Genomic DNA, 15,166 nt, shown 5'->3' with positions numbered 1-15,166 from the left:
ACCTTATCGTTCGGTCCTCTGTTGTCAAGTGTGTTTTGTCTTCGAGGACCAGCCCACACAGAGCACGCACGCCTTCGCTCCTCCCCAGAATGTTCTCCAGCCACACCTTGTACTGGATACTAGTATTTGTGCTTTCCCCAGCAGCACTGCTGTTGTGTTCTACCTCTGCTCAGAGCGTTTGCTGAAACTTAGTCACCAGTGGTGAGTAGAGGCCCGTCCCTAAGGAACGTAGCGAGAAGAGACCTCATGACAAGGGAAGGCAACCAGGCTACGTGACATCCCTCATGACCCTATAACATGAGACCACCCCATCAGACCGTATGTCCGTATGTTACCCATAGATGGGAGACACATCGAAAATGCATAAAAGACCACATGTGGCGTTCAGGGCTCAGTTCTGCGGGTATGAACCCAGCTGAGGTGCCGACACCAATAAAGTTGCTTCCTGGAAAGAAAAGCCTCAGAGTCACGACTCTCTGAGTGAGAATCCTGCCACAATGGTGGAAGTTTTTTTTTTTTTAATGATCAACAACTTGGCTCTTTCCTTCAAGAAAATCAAAATCAATGAGTGGGATGGGTGAATTACCGGTTTAATCAGATGATGTTTATTGAGTGCATACTACACGCAGTTTGTTGTCTCCGCCCAGAGCTACAGCCGTGTGCAAAACAGAAAAGGAGGTGGCCTTCTAGCAGGCCAGACGTGACCATGCTGAACGGCAGACCTCTGGATTTGCAATGCTGGAGCTCACCCAGTCCGCAGCGGAGACGTCAGTCAAGGCTTCAGAAGCGAAGCCGGGACACGCCAGACGTTGCCCTAGCGCAAAAGCTGTGCTCGCGGACCTCCGGACCCCAGGCTGAGGTGCCTCGCCCCAGTCGAGAAAGTAGGCACTGGAGCGCCCCTCCTTTCCTCCGCTGCCCGGCCTCCTCTTCTAACTGGGCTCCGGCCACTGCTGTATGACCGCCCCCGCCCACGTCCCCTAGGGCAGGGATGAGACGTGCGTGGTCTGTGGCAGACAGTGACCTGAGGATGGACTGGCTGGATGGCGGGAGCACGTGACGAGGGCTGCAAGCTCCGGCTCGCGAACTGACCGGCACGGGCACGGGACCGAGGGAGACCAGAGGAAGAGGAGTGCGCAGGAGCCGGATGTGAGCCGCGCGGGCCCCGCCCCTTCCCGGGGGAGGGGTCCTCCCTTTCGCCCCGCCCACTCCGATTGGCCCGTGCTGCGCCTGCGCACTGGGCCGGCCGGCACGTTGGGTTTCGTACCCTGGTCGGGGCCGCTGCCGCTGTCTCCGCTCTCGTCCCCCGCCGGTAGTCGGCGCCGCGGTGACGCCTCCTACCCGTGGTGTTGACCCCCGCCCCGGTGACGCCCCCTCCCTTGGTGGCGACCCCGTCCTGGTGACGACCCCTCCCGTGGTGGCGACCCCCTCGGGTGACGCCCCCTCCCGTGGCGGTGACCCCCGCCCCGGTGACGATCCCCTCCCCGTGACTGCGCCCCTCCCTCCCGGGGCCACCGGCTGTCTTGGGGCCTGTCCTGCCCACTGGGCCCACCCGGGGGATGCCGTGGTCACGAAGGCGGTTTTCCGCGGCGAGCCTTGTCCACTGCGGTTTTCCCGAAGGTGGGAAACTCGACCGCATAATCTGCGGTCGTGGGGACCGGTTCGCGCCCTCCCTGAAGAAGGAAAAAACGCTTTGGCCCAAGGGCCGCGTGAACCGTCCTTCCTCAGAGAGCGGGCGCGGCGGGAGGCTCGCGTGCCCCTCTCGGTGCTCCAGGCCCCGGGTGTCCGGTGCGCAAGGGGGCGCACTGCGGGGGCTCCAGACCACGCTCCCACGCTCCCGCGGGTCAGCGCTCCCGGGGGTCACCCTCCCGCCGGGCAGGACCCTAGGGCCTCACACCTGACCTGCTTTCCCGGGGGCCCTGGGGTCCCAGCACTGCTTGCGCGCTGTCGCACACGCCTTTCTGTGCCCTGCGAGGCTGAGAGCCGTGCGCTTTGTTCCTTTATATTATGAGTCTCCATCCAGCGTTCACATCACAGGCACAGACCGAATAGAGTTTTCCCCGTAAAGATACGCAACAGGGGCGCCTGGGTGGCTCAGTTAAGCAACTGGACTCTTGATCTCAGCTCAGGTCCCGGTCTCAGGGTCACGAGTTCAAGCACCTCGTTGGGCTCCTCGCGTAGGTATGAGGCCTACATAAAAAACAAACAAACAAATACAGGAAAGATAATGGGATGCTGGGTACTTCTGGGCGAGACTGTCCGCACACCTGAGCCTGTGGATACAAACCGAAGTGACCCAATCGTGATACCAAAACTGAAATAGAAATGGCCATTGTAACAGTTTGATCGTGATTTTCAGGAACGACCCCTTAAGCACTGTGAGGTACCCCACATTCAACCAGAAGAACAAAGTGCTTTAAGGTGGTTGTTGGTCCCCAAAGGCTGTGGCGCCTCCCACTGTGGGCGGCGAGTGTGGAAGGCCTGTGCTCAGCTTCCTTGCGGGAGAAGAGCAGCCCGGCTGTGTCACCCCGCGTGTCTCACTGCAGCTGCCCCAGAAGTGATACATTCATTTCTGGATTCTTTTTTAACTACTTTTAATCTCAACTTTGATTTGCCAAAGTCATTTTGTGTGTGTGTCTTAGAATGAAGCATATTTTATTTTATTTTATTTTATGTATTTATTCTTAGAGAGAGAGAGAGAGAGCAAGCATGAGCAGGGGAGGGGCCGAGCACAGAATCCAAAGCAGGGTCCAGGCTCCGAGCTGTCAGCCCAGAGCCCGACGCGGGGCTCGAACCCACAAGCCGTGAGATCATGACCTGAGCCGAAGTCAGACGTTTAGCCGACTGAGCCACCCAGGCACCCCTGATGGAGCGTATTTTTAAGTGAGATTTTAAATGTTGTGAAACACGTCCTCATAACAAGATTCCAAGCAACACGGAAAAATCAGGGTTCCTCCCTGTGCTCTGTCCTGCCCCATCCTCCCACCTCCTCCCCTGCTTTTTCTTCTGACTTAGCAGTACGTGTGTAACGTCTGTCCAAGTCAGGACATGGATAAACAGCAGTCCGCGGCAAGGGGGCGCCGTCCTTCTCGCTCAGTCCCCGCTGGCGGGGTTTCGTCTGGGGCCCGGCCGGGGCCATGCCAGTCTCTCGTGGACGGGATCCCGTCAGCGGCAGCTGCGCTGGGACCATGGGTCACAGGGTAAGCATACTTAGATCTTACCGTTAGTTGGTATTGACACAGTATCTCCCGGAAAGTCACGGCGGTTGACATTCCCGTGTGCGGTGCGGGAGGGAACCCTTTACCTCCTATCTGCTGTGCTCTTTGCCATCCGGAGGGTGACGGGCATCCCGCTGCTGCCGTTCCTGCTTTTCCCTGGTCGCTGGTTAACGCCCCGGTATTCTCCCCTGCCTGCTGGTGAGGTTTTGTTTCTTTACTAATTTGTAGGAGCTCCTTGCGTAGTAGAACTATTGCCCTTTGCAGCCACTAATAAAATGACGCATGTATTTTCCCTAATTTTTTTTTTTTTTTTTGCCTTGTTACTTTGTTTAGAGCACCTTTGTGTAATTTTTTCCTTTATGGCATCGGAGTCTCCCAAGAAACCCATGTCTACTAAGAAAGTTTTCGCCATCTCAGGACTATAGAAATAGTTTCCTAAGTGTTATTTTGATAAAGGTTCTCCCTCCTCTCTCCCTCCCCCCTCCCTTCCCTTCTCCCTCTCCACCCCTCCCTCCCTCCCTCCACCCCTCCCTCCCTCCCTCCCTTCCTTCCTCCCTCCCTTCCTTCCTCCCTCCCTTCCTCCCTCACTTCCTCCTTCCTTTCTTCCTTCCTCCCTCCTCCTTCCTTCCTTCCTTTCTTCCCTTCCCTTCCTTTTCTTTTTTCTTTTCCTTTCCTTTCCTTTCCTTTCCTTTCCTTTCCTTTTCTTTTCAACAGGATGTTTTATCAGTTCCCTTTCTATGGTCTGTTGCTGACATAGAAAAAAAGCTATTGATGTTTCTGTGTTTCTCTTGATCCCAAGCACTTTACCATATTCTGTTATTTTTATTTATTTGTTTCTTTTGAGATAGAGAACAAGGGAGGGGCAGAGGGAGAGACAGAGAGAGGGAGAGGGAGAGAGAAAGAGAGAGAGAATCCCAAGCAGGCTCCGCACTCAGTGCAGAGCCCAACCCCATGAATCTGGGATCATGACCTGAGCCAAAATGAAGCGTCAGACCTTCAACCAACTGAGCCACTTAGGCATTCCTCCTCCTTTTTTTAATGTTTATTTATTTTTGAGAGAAAGAGAGAGAGACAGAGAGAGGGAGACACAGAATCTGAAGCAGGCTCCAGGCTCTGAGCTGTCAGCACAGAGCCTGACGCGGGGCTCGAACCCACGAACCGCGAGATCATGACCTGAGCTGAAGTTGGAAGCTTCACCGACTGAGCCACCCAGGCGCCCCGGTTTTTTTTAAGTTTATTTATTTAAGTAATCTTTACGCCAAATGTGGGGCCTGAACGCACGACCCCAAGATCAGGAGCTACGCGCTCCTCCCGTGGAGCCAGCCAGGCGCCTCCAAATTCTGTTATTTTTATAATTTTTGATCTCTTAGGTCTTGTGACCATACAATCATAGCATGTGCAAATAATGATAGTCTCAGTCCCCCGCTGTTTAGCTTTTTCCTTTTCCTCACCGCGGAGGCCTCTGCCGAGTGTTGGATGAGAGGGTGAGACCCGCACGGTCGCCGCGCCCCCAGTTTAGCGGAACTAGTGTCTGTGTGTCAAGGGTAGCGTACTCGCTGTTGAGCTTGGGCAGCTGGCTTAAACGGTGTTTCGTTGGCATACGTGTTGTCGTGAATGTTTAGCAGGACTGGCTGCTGATTTCATAAACTATCGTTTTGCCATCTAGTGGTTTTTAGCTTTAAAATGGCCGATAAAGTTAGTGAGTTTCCTGACATGCCAGTCTCTTAAATTTGGGGCCTCCCTCCCCTCTGAGGACAGCATACTGTTCTATTCGTGTCTGCTGGGCGCCATTGACTCATTTCTTAAAACAGCTTTGATAGCCGTACAGATGCACGTTTTGTGGGTTTCTCGCCATGAGACTCTTTCTACGCCACCTGCTGTCTTCCAGGCGAGCCCCTGGGAGGGGGGCGGTTGGGTCCTGTAGTCGGTGTGGGTCTGTGTTCAACTTGGAAGCAAAGTGCCGGACCGTTTCCCAGCGTGGGCGTCCCTGTCGCACACTCTGGGCAGCGGCGTCCGAGGGCCCGGCTCCCCCGCTGCCCTGCCGCGCTGTGAGGTCGGTCCGGGCACGTCCTCGGGACCCGCCGGGTCAGTGTCTCCTCGCCGGCCCAGGTCCCACCCACACATCTTTCTCTGGTGAAGTGTCCGTTCTAGATCTGGGGCGACGAGTCGTGCGGGCCCATCCCGGTGCTCAGCTCACGGCAGCAGCACGCGGCCCCCTGGGGTGGGCAGGTGCCGTCGAGGCCTCCATCCCCGCTGCGTGCGCCCGGCCTCAAGGCCCGCCGCTCGGTCGGTCGCTGGGGCGGGGGTGACAGCCCTCAGCGCCGTGCCAGGGTGCTGATCAATACCACGGCCCAGGGCTTTTTTTATTTAGGATGATGTTCGCTTGTTGGCGACTCTTCGCCTTCCAGGCGTCCTCAGCCGCACGAACCGGTTTCTGTTCTTGTATTTCCCCGAGTGAAGTGCTGTTGGACTCGGGGCCAATTTGCTTTCCAGGGTGCGTTCCGTGCGAAGACCCCGGACAAGAAGCAGTTAACTGCTCTGGAAGGACTCTTCCCTTTGCCTAACTCTGAGAAGTACGCCGTGTCAGACGCGCAGGTTCGCTCAGGTCACGATGTGTTTCCGAGGCGTGGACAACTCGCAGTGTGTGTGCACGCGTGGTCCCCCCTCCCCGGCTGCCCCGTGGGCGCACTCGGGTGACTGCGGTGAGGGTGCCCGCGGGTGAGCGGGTGAGCCCGCCTGGCTCCCAGCAGGGCCGCAGCACAGCTCCAGGGCGGGCTTTCCGTCTCTGCAGCCCCCTGTTGTTCCAGAACAGCGTGTCGCCCGAAACCACCAGGTGGCAACTCACTTCTGTCTCCTCTTTGGTGAGGTCCGGCCGCCGTCTGGGTGTGAAATGCAGGTTTTGCTCAACTTTGAGAAACTGTCTTTTCCCCTTTTCCCCCTCCCTTCCCTTCCCACATTTCCCCCCCAGGTACTCCCGTTGCTATAGCAACCCAGCTTCTGCCAAGTCTTTCTGCTGCTTTTCATCCCAGCAGCAACAGGTGCTTCTCGGTGCCCCCCTCCCCCCCCCCAGCCTGCCCCCCGCTCAGATTGGGGATCCGCTGAAGCCCGGTGCTTTCCAGGAGTCCGTGCTCTGAGGTGAAGCGGGGCGTCTGGAGGGCACTCCGTGGGGTGAGTCACGTTCTCTTTTCCTGCTGCAGTGGGGCGGGGGGAGGGGGTGTCTCCCATGTGTCAGCCCCCGTCTGTCGACCTTGCAGCCTGAATGGTTTTCATCCTCATTTGCTCATCTGATGCTTTTGCTTTGTTATGCTTTTTCTGTGACCGTTCCCTCTTTGTGATAGATTTTCCTTCTCTCTCTTCCCCCTTTGTCTGCTTTTTAAAGGAGAAGTAAATTTTGGGGGTGCCTGGTTGGCACAGTCGGTTGAGCACCTGACTCTTGATTTCAGCTCAGGTCACGATCCCAGGGTCATGGGATCGAGCCCCGTGTCAGGGTTCATTCTCTCTCTCTCTCTCTCTGTCTCTTTCTCTCTTTCTCCCCCCCCCCCCCCACTTAGATACAAGTAATCCATCTGTCCATCATCTATCAGGCATCCACATCCTGCCTGTCGACCCGCCTCTCCTTGTATCTCTGTGTCTCACTCTGTCCAGAGTCCTGTTACAGAGGCTCAGTCCTGAGCACCATATGCACGGCTCCCAACAGGGTGTTTTCCTTGCACAACAGCAGGGCTCTCAGTGCCTGGCAGCTTTGTGCAGCTTCCCCGCTGTCGGGAGACCCTCCGCGGCGGGTTTGTGTTCAACCCAGGACTCGGCCGGGGACCGCAGGGGCCACAGGTGGGGGGGTTATAAAACCCAGATCCCTTGGACTTTTCTTCTGCTATTCACGAATCGCCAAGTTGTCTGTGCGCGAGAAACGGCTCGTCTCTGCCGTCAGACCCTCCGCCCTGTCTTTTCAGATCTTGGATGACCGTGTGCGAAAACCTGGAGCTTTATTTGCTTCCAAAACGTTTGTGATGCTCTCGTGTTTTACTCTGATGGCTTTTCTAAGCACCAGACGCGGTGTTGACATCAGGTTTTGTGTGTTTTTTTTTTGTAATGTTTGTTTATTTTTGAGAGACAGCGCAAGCGTGAATGGGGGAGGGGCAGAGAGAGAGGGAGACGCAGAGTCCGAAGCAGGTTTCAGGCTCCGAGCCGTCCGCACAGAGCCCGACGTGGGGCTCGAACTCGCGAACCACGAGATCACGACCTGAGCCGAAGTCAGCGCGCAACTGACCGAAGCCCCAGGCGCCCCAACATCAGTGTTTTTGACGTTTTACTCTCAGACTTGGCGGATAGCGACACTTCTTGCGCAGACGCTGCTTCTAAAGCCTCGCCCGGTGCGTCCGTCTTCAGCAAACGATCGACCGTCACAAAACCAACGATAAGAGTTTTTTGTCCTTTTTGGCAAGTTCAGAAGCTAATGTGGAGTTTTTCTGGAATTTGTACTCCATCGGCTGGTAGATCCAAGCTGTGAAGTCTTGTTCTTTGTTACAGACGTGGACGTGGCCGTAGGCAGAGGTCCCTGGGAGTCCGTATGAAATGTGTCAGCACGCGTTCCCCTTGAACGGTCTGTCTTGTAGCCGCACACCCAGGGGCCCCAGGACCTGGGCGTGCGACTCCCCCCTGGTGCTAACAGGGGTGCCCCGGCTCACCCGCAGGAAGCAGACCGGCCTTTTGTCCTCTTCAGTTCATCAGGTGTGGACAGGTGACTTCTGCGGGCTGGGGCCAGGGCGCCCTGTTTCAGTGATAATCAGAACCTGCTCGTTCTTACTGAGGGGGCGTCGGTTTAACACCATCCTGATCACTTCGGCCCGTGGGTTCGTTGCAGTGACAGAGTCCTGCACCGGCCGGGGGGGCCCAGGCACTGGCGCCCAGCTCTGCGTCGGTCAGCGCACCCACCGAGCAAACCTGCGGCCGACTACCGCTCCCCTGTCACACCCGCAGGCTGGGGAGTTGGACCCTTCTGCGACAGGCACCCAGGCCACGGCAGGTCTGCTCTAACGGAGGTTCCTCCCAGGGGCTGTCGTCTAGACGGGCATGGGCTCCCCGCCCGGCCACCGCTCTGTCATCACAGCAGCCTGCGCTTCTGATGACAGCGTGAGCATCGAACCCGGAGCCTGCCCGGCCGTCTTGTGCTGTGATTGGCACGGGTGACACAGAGCCTCCTGAGACCACGGCAGGCGGCCAGCCACCTGGGGACGGGCCTCCAGCCCTGGGGGACTTCCGGAGCTGCTCCCCGAGGCTGGTGCCGACGGCCCCCGGCAGGCGGTGGGACTGGGGCTGCTCCAGACTCTGCCAGACGTGAACTGGGTTTTGGCAGTGGTGCCTTCGTGCCTCGTTTGTTTCCTGGGCCACTTGTGCCGGCTCGTGATGCTCGTGCTTAGAGTGTATCCCGCGGTCGGTTAAAAGCCAGATGGACGAGAACCCTCGTGTACTTTCCTACCTCTCTCTGTGGAAGCGTTCTTATTTTCTCTAGAACGATGTTTCTAATGCTGTTTCCGCAGTTCACGTGGTGTCAGGATGCTGTGAGGTAGGGGTGCGGCTCCAGAACCCTCCGCTCTGGCTGTGGGCACACCGCTTCCGGAGTTTGCTTTGCGGGTTGGGTGCCGTGAGGCCGGTCGGGCGCTCAGCTCAGTCCTGGCGTTGACCAGCAAGCCGCTGGCCGGTGTGTGAGCCAGGTCCCCCGGGAGGCTGGGGGCGCCTTCCGGGATCAGCGCCCGTCCACAGAGGCGCAGCGGGGAAGACACACGGGAGCTGTGGATGGTTTGGCCGCCTGGACGGGAGGGCCGCGTGGTGGCAGAGAACGGAGATGCGTGGGGGGGGGGGGGGTCACTGAGCGCGAGGACGCTGCCCTGGGGACGGTGACACACTGATGTGGGAGGCAGGGAGCGGGCTGGGGGGACGGCAGAGCTGTGGGGCAGACCCCACGGTCGGCCACGGGCAGAGGTTAGGCACCCCACTTCTAGAAATTACCTGTTGTTGCTGTAAAGGTAAAATAAAATCTTTTAAATTGGCTACTTTGAGAGCTTTTGGAATTGCAACAAGCGCCGCAGAAATGACTGTTTTAAAAATTTGTGATCGTGTCATAGAAGAATTCAAATTTTTTTCTTTACCGGTTTCAAGTGCACAGCTCAGGGGCAGGAAGCACACCCACACTGTTGTGCAGCCGTCCCTGCCACCCGTCTCCGGAACGTTCCGTCTCCGGAACGTTCCATCTCCCACACTGGAGCCCTGTCCCCACTGAGCACCCCCGCCCCCTCCAGTCCCTGGCGCCCACGTTCCCACTTCCTGTCTCTGTGAAGCGGGTGACCCCGGACACCTCGTAAAGGTGGGGTCACACAGCGTGTTTCCTGTGATGGCTCATGTCACCCGGTGCTCACGGCCCGGCCCTGTGGCTGCAGCTCCAGGACGGATGCGCCGGACAGGACAGCCAGCAGCAGCACGACCCGTCCACGGGGCCTCCGGTGCAGAACGCCGCTGTGGCCCCGACGTGGAGGACAGACCTGGCCCCGGGCCCCAGTGGCGCATACAGAGCCGGTCGTCACCGCCCCGCCCCCGCCATCGGGCCACACTGCCCCCTGTTTGTGCTGAAGATCCGTGTGCCTTCCAGGGTAGATCTCACTGGTGAAAGTTTTTCGTTATCAAGCACTCAAATGTTTAGGGCCACGGGGCAGCCTTTGGTGGAAGCTTCTAGCAGAACAGGAAGCACAGCGAGCTGTCCGAGCAGCAGAGTTGGCTGATGTCGTGTGCAAACCGGCTACTTCCTGGACGCGGCCCCCGCCGGCCACTTTGTCTCGTCCACGCTCAGCTCCCCGTGCGGACGGGCGGCCTCGTTGCCCAGAGTTCAGGACGCCACCGCGGTGGCCCGGCCCCCAGACGCTCCCAGGACAAAACTACAGAGCAGATAAAGCTGTAGGAGAAGGCTGGCAGCGGGCTGGGCAGTTTGATGGAGCTGTTTGGGGAGGTCTGGAAATGTTTGCGTTTCTTCACTCTGGCCGACTGGGGCAGAAGAGATCTTCTGAAAAGTCGACCTGTGCACCTAGCTGGTGGTCACCAGCCAGCTCAGGTCCAAAGGCAAGGAGGTGACTCTAGACGCCCCTCTCTCCTGTCTCTCCAGCCCCTCTGGGCTTGGCTCCCCAGCCCCTGTTCCCTTCTCCCTGCTGCCTCCTCTCTGCTCCGTATTTCTGCTCGGTCCTCTGCCTTATGGCACTTGTGGTCGCATTTAAGCCTGGGAGCAGGGGTGAGGTAGGGAGGGGCGCAGCGGCTTCGGGGGCTCGTGATGATTCTTTGCTACTTGGACAGAAAAGATGTGCTTAGCTTTACCTTCGAGGAGTTAGTTCCTTAATGTGCCCCATGTTCAGAATAAGTTCCAATTGCAGAGGTGAGTCTGGTGAGGACAGTCGCTCGGGCCGGAGCACTTGGTGTGGGGCAGGCGCGGGCGCACCCGCTGGCCGGGGAGCCAGCACAAATACACACATCGCATCCCATAGGAGGAGCGCGGGGCGCCTGTCCCGGGGACACAGAGAGAGCCCGGCCGCGGCTGTGCAAGTCCAGACAGGGGATCACCAAGTGCACTCACTTAGGGTAATCTGACCCAGTGCATCTCAGGGTATATAACGAGCTTTTTTCTTTTTTTAATATAAACTTAAAAAAATGTTTTTATTTTTTTAACTTTATTTTGAGATAGAGAACACTAGTGGGGGAGGGGCAGATAGAGAATCCCAAGCAGGCTCTGCACAGGTCGGCGCAGAGCCCAAGGCGGGGCTCGAACTCACGAACCATGAGACCATGACCTGAGCTGAAGTCGGACGCCCAACCGCGACCTTATTTGCTGTTGGGGGCGAGGGAGCTCTGTGTGTGCTTGCGGGACTCTACACTGAACACTGCGCACTCTGCGTGCATTTATGTGCCCTCTCATACACTGACACTGTTTTAAGTATCTGCACACTACGTTTGTAACATTGTAAACAAAGCTAGAAAAAAAATGTTACACTGGAGGGATGCTGTCACGCTGGCGTTACATAGGTGTGATACAACTGTTTTTATCAGCTTTGGGATACTGCTGAGTAGATCTCTTTTGCTAAGATTTCACTATGAGAACACGTGCCTTGAGTAATCTGGGATTTTACCTTCTGAGAAGATTTGTTTGTTTCTCGATGGCGCTGAAGTACGACCTTGTTCCTACATCTATGGTGATATTGTAGATACAATCTCTTTGTGTAGAGACACATATTTCCAATACGTTAATTTTTGTCAAAGGTTTTCTGTGCTTTAAAGAGTTTAATACTTTCAAATATTCAAATGCTAAAACCTACTCGTGATCAAAACATACTTCGTATGATTTCAATTTTTAGTTTCTTTGTCAGCAGCGAGGGCTCCATGTGCGCTGTGGCTGGGTGTGGCGCTCCTGGCTGGTGGTGTCACAGGGTCCCGAGTGTTCTTGCTGACCGACGGTTGCTCTCCCTCCTCTGCCCGTGGGGACAGGGGTGTGGCACCCCTTCAGCAAGCGCGAGGGAAGTGGCTGGCAGTGCATGCGGGGCGGGGACCGACAACAGCACAGGCCGGCCCTGGGAGGCACCCCTCTCCCCCAAGGTCCACGGCACACGGTGGGGGGCGGGCTCCCCGATCGTGAGGCTCGCCTGTGTTTGGTTCAGCGACAGCAAGCACAGAGCGTAGGAAGGTTAGGGCTGACGGTCATCATGATGTGCAGGTGACGCCACACGGGGTGTGAAGTCTGCGGTCTGGGAGCGTCCTGCTTTTCGTTGGGGTTTTGGGGTTTCTCGGGAGCCTCTTACAGCAACTAGTTATCCAGAAATTGGCTTACATCTGTCCTGAGAATTTGTAATCTTAAGCAGAAATTGACAACGCATTAGAAGACTATTCCAGTGCAAACAAATCCCCTTTGTGAAAGTCGGGCGTGTAGTTTGTATTCAATTCTTAGTGAATCCTTCGGGGGTGTTCCAGGAGACTATTCACGAAATGACATTTTGGTAGTGAAGCTAAGGCAGACTCACCTGAAGGAGGCATGAAACGATGATGAGACCCGTTGCGGCGCCTCCTGAGAGAACCTGCCGGAGAAAGCGTCTTGAACGTGGACTCAGTCACACAGGGTGGACCTCGGGCCAGTCCTGCTGTGGAGCCAAGGCTGCGTCCGGGTTGTGCGGTTCCGCTAGAATTGTTCGAGACTGGACGGGAACGTGGCCCGGGGCTGGGAGGCCGGACGCGCGTGTGCCTCGTGGACTTTAATGAAGAGTGGCATTTGCAGCAGCCAGACAGACATGCTTTATTAAAGGGCTTTAAAGTTCAATTGAAGGAACAAATTTGAGAAAACGCTTAACAGATTTTTCATACGTTTGGGGTTACGGAAGGTACGAGACAGTGAATGAACTACACGTGAGCTTTAGGTAACAGATCTGGTTAGACCCAAAGAAAATTATTTAAAGATGCAACTTTTAAGAAGGTCCGGCAGCTGGGGTGCCTGGGTGGCTCAGTGGGTTGAGCGTCCGACTTCGGCTCAGGTCATGATCTCACGGTCCATGAGTTCGAGCCCCGCGTCAGACTCTGTGCTGACAGCTCGGAGCCTGGAGCCTGCTTCAGATTCTGTGTCTCCCTCTCTCTGACCCTCCCTCGTTCATGCTCTGTCTCTGTCTCAAAAAAATAAATAAACGTTAAAAAAAATTTAAAAAAAAAAAAAAAGAAAAGGTCCGGCAGCATTTGTGATGCAAACGACCGGTGCAGAGACCCTGGGGCGAACGGAGGTGCGTGTGCTGGGGGTGTGAGCAGACAGGCTTCTGGAGGAGTCCGCGAGCATTCGGCCTCCATCAGCATCACGGCTACCGCTGCTCAGAGCAGGTCCCTGGGACAGTCGCACGGGGCTGGAACACAGCTCCCTGTCAGTGTCCACGCAGAGGGTACAAACCTCTCAGAGGCACGCCGCCCGGGCCCCACGACCTGCAGAGAGGAGAGCGCTCCGGGGCCGGTACGTGACGCGGGGCCGCGTGTACTTCCTGCTGCATCAGGAGTGCCGAGTCGTGACCGAGGACGTTCCCGAAAATCACGTTTGTCTCGTGTGTTGGCTTGTGCGAGGATGCAGGCTTACGGAGGCACCGGAAGGTAGGGAGGTCTCTCCTCTTCGGTGTCAAGTGTCTCCCGTAGGTTATTTGCTCCCGAAGCAGACGTGCAGGGTGTGTTCGGGGCAGAGGCTGAGCCCGGGCTCCGGAGCCTGATGTCCGCCCGCGGTCAAGGCGGAGCTTCCCTGGGCGCCCGGTCCCCAGCGTGCAGCGTCCGGGGGCCTTCACCCCGGCGTCCAGACCCATCAGAGCCCCAGAGACGCCCAGGGCTGGTGGACGGAGCTGGTCTCCCAGGTGCTGGGCCCCCGGCATCACCAGCAGCCCCCAAAGCTGCAAACCCGGTGCGGATCCTTAGCCTTTCACAACAGCAAGGCCCCCGGGACGGAGAAGTGTGGGCCCTCGGGGACGTCCCGTGGGAGGGGGAGGCCTGAGCAAGGCGCCTCGTGTCCTGCCCGGCCAGCAGTGTCTGCCGGACCCAGGCACCTGCCGACACGCTCCCGGACCGCGGCGCACTGGCTTACGCTGGGGCCTCCGGGCCCTTCAGGCTTCCTGATGGAGGCAGCCCATGGGGAGAACTTGCCACAAACCCGTCACTACTCAGCTGCATGTCTTGAGGAGACTTCAGGCCACCTATGGTCACCAGGTCGCTCACGCTGGGCTGGTATCTATCCGCCTTGTCCCCGTCCCTAAATACCTCGCTGTAGCTGAAACAGCGGAGGACACGTCTCTCTCCGTTTGCACCTCGGCCACTGGCTGTGTGGCCCGCCCAGTCAGGGTGCGGTCACCTGACACCCGCACGCGGCATCAATGCGCGCCCGACTGCGGCTGTCACAGGTGCACGTACAGCGTTTCCCGGGGAAGTCTGATGGCCAGACATGTGGCCTTCTAAAGGCCCGGGGACGTCCCGTGCAGACACGGGTGGAGCTTTCTGGCCTGGGACAGGGACGCGGGTCTGTGTCAGGGGCTGCGGACATAGAAGCGGCGGTTACACGGGGCACCGTGTGCAAGTCCACAGGGGAGCGACAGCTGAGAGCCACATCCACACTTCCTGCCGGTCACTCGGTGTCCGTGGCCCCTTGTGTGCGGTGACCGACGGAAGCATACCTCTTCTTAAAGCACGCGTGGCTAAAGACAGAGAAATGCACAAATCTTCGTCCTATTGCCGGGAAAGTAACAGGTCCCAGGTCAATCGCAGTGAAACTCATCGCGTCTTGAGATCACACAACCACTTATTTCAGAGATCCAAACGCAGTGTCGAAAAGCTGCTGACACAGAAACGTGGCCGTGGGTCAGAACGGCATCTCCCCCCGCCCCCATCAGAGGCCTTGGGCGAGGACGCCACACTGAGGACCCAGTGAGGCTCGAAAACACCCGCTGGACCAGCGCGACGTGGCCCCTTTGGTCCTCCGTTTGCAGAGTGGGAATGTGTCCACTCACACTCCTTACCCTTAAATACTGTACGTTAGGATTGCACTCGAGGATGAAGTGATTTTTATCTTTCAGTGGGTCATTTAAAACTGCGAAACAGGCGCCTGGAGGGCTCAGTCGGTTAAGCGTCTGACTCTTGGTTTCGGCTCAGGGCACGATCTCGTGGTTCGCGGGTTTGGGCCCCGTGTTGGGCTCTGTGCTGACAGCGTGGAGCCTGCTTGGGATTCTCTCTTTTCCCCCCTCCCTCTCTGCCCCTCCCCCACTCGTGCTGTCTCCAAAATCAACGACACAACCGCACGAAATGGTTGAGGATCCGCTGACAGCCTCCTTCCCGAGTTCTGATGGGAGGTGGCGGTTCGTGCGGAGCCCCATCCGTGCCCAAGCGTCATCTGTTGGCCACGTCCGCGTCTCCCGAGCCAA

The 15,166-nt window shown here is 57.3% G+C and overlaps 1 pseudogene; it reads left to right on the top strand.

The window, feature by feature from the left end:
• The first annotated feature begins 1,541 nt into the window (after positions 1 to 1,541).
• On the top strand, positions 1,542 to 1,673 carry LOC122471092 (annotated as a pseudogene).
• Positions 1,674 to 15,166: the final 13,493 nt, after the last annotated feature.

The sequence above is a fragment of the Prionailurus bengalensis genome, chromosome D3 (assembly GCF_016509475.1).
Source record: "Prionailurus bengalensis isolate Pbe53 chromosome D3, Fcat_Pben_1.1_paternal_pri, whole genome shotgun sequence".
Classification (NCBI taxonomy): domain Eukaryota; kingdom Metazoa; phylum Chordata; class Mammalia; order Carnivora; family Felidae; genus Prionailurus; species Prionailurus bengalensis.
Note: the sequence above shows the minus strand (reverse complement) of the source record. Positions and strands in the feature narration are given on the sequence as shown.